Here is a 6,043-nt window from a genome sequence, read left to right as displayed (position 1 = left end):
ATACTTGAAATTATTCCCACCCACCCCCCTCTCCATTGAAAGTCCTAACTTTAATGTTTCTAAATAAAGACTATGTTTTTTTTTTTTAATAAGTTTCCTTCGTCGATATTATTTTTAAGTCTTTCTTCCCTTCTCTTCGCCTCCCATCAAAGTGGTGTAAAAATGTGGCTTTTATTTCAATTTTTAAGATGACACATCTCCCAGGAGTGTGTGGGCGTTGACATTCTATGGAGCTGTCACAGGCTATCATGTAAACATGTATTTGCAATGCTTTTTAAAATGTGAATTATTAATAAACAGGGTGGCTTGCTTTTTTTGTATTTTGTTCCTTCCAAATTTTGAAGGACAAAAAATTGCTTCCCAGCTGACACACTCGATGGCAATTTTCATTTCAGACTAAATCTTATGTGTCTGAGTAATAAACCTTTGAAAACATGGGTTTATAATGGAAACACTAATTCAACTTTAACTACAGCTGTGCCGTACAAGCAAAATACCACACACATTAATGAGGTGCTAAATCTGATACGGCAGAGGAATGTGTTGTAATCATTAATTACAATGGAAGCTTAAAGTTGGAGCCTGCTTTTTCCGTTCAAACAAAATCAGCTTGGCGAGTTGGAGCTAAGAGCTATTTAAAAATATTGTCTCTATATTTAGTTTAAATTTCACCGTAGCGTTTTGATACTGGTAAGGCCAATATGGAATATGCGTGTAGGAAATGCTAATGCTTTTAAAGGACAGCAGCATGCGAGAATAGATTAAACCCTGGGCTAACATAGCATGTCATATGGCAAGCGTAGAAACCTGGAGCCTGAGCTTGGGCTGGGAAGCCAGGAAAGGCTGTTTCTAGCGTGGCAGTTGCCTGGTGAGGGAGCTCTCCCAAGAGGAGTGTTGACAAGCAAGAGTTTGTTTCAAATTTGGAGTCTGACTTTGCTGGGTAGGAAGGAGCAGGGTGGGAGTGTTTGTAACGTGTAACTTATTGGTTAGCATTCACTTTTCCTCTTCTCAGCTTCTTCTGGTGAGCTGTGTTTGTTACAAGGAGATCCGGATTCTAAAGACTGCTGTTCTTTAATATGTAACCCACTAATGATTGTTCTTCCCAGTTCTAAGCTCTCAAATTGGTGAAATCTTTTTGCTTCTCTACATCTGGAATTAAGAGTGGTTAGAACGTATCTGTCTGCTGTGACTATCAGCTTTATAACTGTCTAAATAGGAGAGAAAGCATTTTGCATTTTGATCCCTCTGTCATAACATCTGCAATAGGATAAACCCCAGTTTGCAACGGCATAGGTAAATGAAGGCTGTAGCCTGAGAAGGTGTGTATGGGTTCAGTGCATGGGATGCTTCTCTTGTCCTTGGATCTAGTTGAGTTTTGAGTTATCTACCAATAAGCAAGAGAGTTGGTATAGAAACATAAGCAAATCTGTCTACTTTGCAGGTGCACAGGCTGACATTCAGAAAATGTACTGTAAAGTGTCAAAGTCTTTTTTTTGTTGTTTTTGCTTTTCTGTATGGAGCCTGACCTCAGAACAAGGCAAGTGACAGAATGAAATAGGTGTTTCCATCGTTATGGCTCTAGGATACATCTGGCTGTTTTGTTCCTAATTTAATTTTAATTGCACAGTTTGTGTCCTTATGAAAGGAACAAGATAAGGGAAAGATCTTTGTGAAAACGAAGAATTAATTGAAAACCTTTCAGGAGACTCCAGGACAAAGCCTCTTAATTACTGGGACACAATGGATAACGTTGTTGATACTTGAGGCTTTTGTGGATCCTGTTCTTGACTGCTTCCTTGACATTAGTGATGAGCCCATCTCTTGAGCAAGGACGTGCTGCCCTGATTGCCTCTCACTCAGCTGCAGGAGTCCATTCACTGTGGGAGCTGGAGCTCACCTGGACACAGCCAGCCTGTGTTTAGGATGGACTTGGCACTGCAAGGGAGAGCTCAGAGCAGGCTGCAAAGCTTGGTAGAGAAGCTGGTAAACACGTAACCGATAAGAGGGTAGCACAGAGTTAACTTCACGCATATCAAGCTTGCTTGGCTATGCCCAAGCATGTGCAGAAGGAAGTGGTGGTGGCATGAAGCAGTCCTGAGCTGACTGGAGCGATGTAGAACCTTGATGTAGGTCATGTGCAGAATTCCTTAGCAAGGGAAAGATTAACCACCACGCCTTTGGCCTTAATGGAGTCAGCCGGAGTGGTTCCTCACAGCATTGGTGATATTTTGGGTGGTGGGGGAGTGTGTGTGTGGGTGAAATTTCCCCTTGGAGCTATCCCCCCATGCAAGGAAGGAGGACCTTCCTTCAAACAGAGGCCTGACAGATGTCAGTGGGGTCTCGTGTGAGACCTTTTGGTGCTCTGATGGTTCGGTGTCCCTTCTTGTAGTGTGAATTTCAGGGCCAAGAGGTGGTGATGGTGTTCTTACGTACAGTGTTTATAGTGTTGCTGAGTCCTTTGCTTCAAAAGTTCATGGGTGAAATGAACTTCACAGAAACATATGACAGTGCTGGGCAAACTCTTGTGTAAAGAGCTGTGACTCAAAAAAGAAAAGAGCCCTCTTTGTTCTATAGCATAATCTTTTTATAACGATGTGACCTGAGATCAGGAAAGAAATTATAGTTTCCTGACTGTGCTTTATACAAAAATTTTCCAGTTGCGCCTTGCCTTGAACACTTGTCGTGAAGTTAAGGATGTACTTCTGATATGTGAAATCAGCTTAAACATCATGAGGTTTGAAGAAACGTTTTTTTCCCTTTTTGCCTTCTGTCTTATCAGCCTCGAGAGCGCTTTCAGTTCATGTTCTCAAGCTGTTCTGCACAGCCACTGCTCTAGCCTCTGGGGCTAGCAGCACACTTAAAATAAATAAACAGAGATGCAGTTCTTATATAAACCACTCATCTCCTGTAGCTGAGGCTTTAAGGAAAGCATCAACACCTATAACACTCAACAAAGGCAGGAATGTTAACAGCACTGCCCAGATGTCGACCTTGCTTTGTCCGTGCAGCCCTGGGCCCAGCCAGGCACTGGGGACCCGTCACGTGCAGCGTGTGGGACTGTCATATGCTGGCAGAGGCTTAGCTTCATGTTTAGAAACAAGTAACGTGGGGGAGCGTGACAGTACCAGTCTGGCGTGCGCAGTAGACTGGCTTCCTCCAACAGCATGGTAAGTCGTGGAAAGCCCAGGAATGTACTTCTCCAAAGAAATACAGTTGTGGTTGGTATATGTAACCCTGATGCTGCATACCCAGTAGCTCCGTTGTCTTCGGCAAGGTGCAGATTGAAAATGAGTCTGGGGTTATTCACATCGCCTAGTTGAGATATGTAGCTCAGCCAGGCTGTTAGGTTCCTTGACCAGCCAGTGGCAGGAGGGAGAGGAGCTCTTGAAAGGGAAGTTTCTCAGTGCCCAAATGAAGCCGCTCTTCTAAATGGCTTTTTCTCTCAATTGCTTCTATAGAGGCTCGTAGGAAGAGTGGCTGGACATGGGACAGTGTGACTGTTCCCACTGATGTCTGCCCTAGACATCAGAGAGCCTGGTTTGTAACAAGGCTGAATTAAATGAAGGATAAGAGTAGCTGAGGGAGCAGTTCCTATGTTGGTAGGGACAACCGCCTGCTCAGATCTATGGCTCTGAATTCTGTTAAATCATTTGAAACTAGGTCTGATTTTCCCAGTGACCCCTCAGCCTCCCAGCATGTCCGGCTGGACTAGTGGTTGACTTAGCAGAAGTGAAAGGATATGGGAGCTACAGACTTAGCTGTGTGTGCACAAAAAGATGGATAACCAGGAATGAATAATCATCCACTGCATTTGCCACCCAGGGCTGTGGTTCCCAAACAGCACTGTCTGCACTGCTCGATGGTGGTCCATGCAGAGCAATTTCCATAGGCTCTGTAATGATGGAGTGTGTGTGGGGGAAGGAGGAGTAACAGTAACTGGGTGGCTCCTCAAAATGTTTCTAAAATACTTTCGTTGTGTTAAACAGCTAGACATGCTCTCCCACTGCTGATTTCCGTGCAAGTAATTGCTCTGATTGACCCTGGCTTGTTCAGTTGCTGCAGACTGGGTAGCATGATTGCAGGCGGGGTGCAGACTCCGTCTATGGGGTCTGCTCTGTGCAACAGTTTGACAGCACAGGTGGGTGGGTTCGAGTGGTGGTGTAAGTTGGTGTTTCTCCAGCCTTTTGAACTTGTGATTTCCTTTTGACTCTTCTGTCTTCATGCAAGCCGACGAATGACAGCAGCTCAGTGACAGAATGTGCTGTAATTTCTGACTGCAGCTTTCTTCTTTCATTCCCGTAATCCAGTAATTACAGATGTTTCTCCCTCCTTTACCTTGAAAGAGCACAGTTGCCACTACTAACACCACTTTTCTAATGCTCCAATGATCTGTGACTTTCTTTATGCCCTTTTTGTAACCCTCAGTTTGAGAAGTATAAATAAAGTTATTCATTGTTGCTTTTTGTACTGCCACTTGGCACAGAACTGTTAGGTTTTTGTGCCTATGGTGACAAGCAGCTCTTTAAATGCAAAGGACCTTATTTTGATTTGGAGGATGTCACTGGCTTCAGTGGAGTAACTCTGGACTTAACACCAGTGCCAAGGTGAATCTGGCTCTCTAGTATACCCAGGCCAAATATTATGGTCAAGGAAGGTGTTTCCATTTTCTCCTTCCTGAAAATTCCCTCAAGTTTTGTATTAATATTTTGGTGGCAATAGTATCTATCAGTGCAGTCACAGATTCCCTGTTTTGTGAGCGCACTGGACTTACATGAAGCGAACACACTTCTGAGTTCAGGAGGTCTTACAGTCTAAGCAAAAACAAAGGTATGAAGTGGTCAGCATAGGAAATTGCCATCAGCTCCTCAGCCCCATTGCTGGTGCAGCTTCTGAGCGTAATATTTGAATGCTGGTCTCCCAGGAGCATTTTTTTGCCTGAATTTATCACTATATACTCTCTATGGTGGAGAGACCTGGATTTTTTGAAAAAGGCTCCACAGTTTTGAACGATTAATGTCACATTTGCATAATTCCTTTTTTCTTCTATCCCTTTCCTCTTCTCCCCATCCCACTGAAACTGTGAGAATCAGTAATTGTTGCCATTATTTTTGACAAAAGGACAGCATGCAACAAAGGAATGGGAAGAAAGGAGGAGACACCATGGGGCTAAATATCCTGATCAAAACTATCTCTGTCATTTGGGTATCAATTTTTACAACTAATTTGGCACAGCATCACTAGTAGCGAGCTGCCTGCAAAGACATGAGATGATTTGGGAGTGAGGAATAAGTCTGCAGGCTTCCTCTGCGTAGGCTAAACGCCGTGCAGCAGGGTGCATTGCTGTCTGTCTGATCTCATCTTTGTTTTCACTTCACCCTTTTGGGGCTTGCAGGACCAATGCGTTGCAGCAGTGGGTTTATTGCCTTATTGATTTGTAACCCATGAATGTTTCCAAAGAGATGTGTGTAATTTATTGGCATAAACCATTAGATCTTCCTTGAATGCCCTGGAGTTTCTGAATCACCAGCTGAAAACTATTATTATGGGGCACATAATCACTTGGAAAGTGCCTCTGTCTTCTTTTTTTGCGTTAAATTCAGCTACATAAATAGTATTTTTATAGCACGTAGGCCAAAAAGGTACCAAGATGTTCTGTATTTCTGTTTTGTTTTACCTTAGGGAAACTTGGTCAGCAGTGACGCTCACAGTTGATGTGAACCTTGGGCACGGTCTGTGAACTTTCCTCATAACGCTTCTGCAAGAGGCTCCAATCAACTGAACAGCTTCAAGTGCACAGGCTGGTTTTGGCACTGTGACAATTTCAACTGCAAATGCAGTTTCATCATAGCGATGTTTGGTTATCGTGCATTGTGAGGATGGAAGGGCTTTGCTAGTGTCTTGTTAAATATGATTCTGGCAACTACAGGAGGAGCAAAGAGTCCAGATTGTTCCCAGAACTAGGATAGAGGATTTCTTGGCCCAGTGCTGCTGCTGCCTGCCTTCAGTGGAGTAGATTTCTAATCTCCCCTCTGCTGTTTCACAT

Source organism: Gymnogyps californianus, chromosome 5, assembly GCF_018139145.2.
Source record: "Gymnogyps californianus isolate 813 chromosome 5, ASM1813914v2, whole genome shotgun sequence".
Classification (NCBI taxonomy): Eukaryota; Metazoa; Chordata; class Aves; order Accipitriformes; family Cathartidae; genus Gymnogyps; species Gymnogyps californianus.
Note: the sequence above shows the minus strand (reverse complement) of the source record.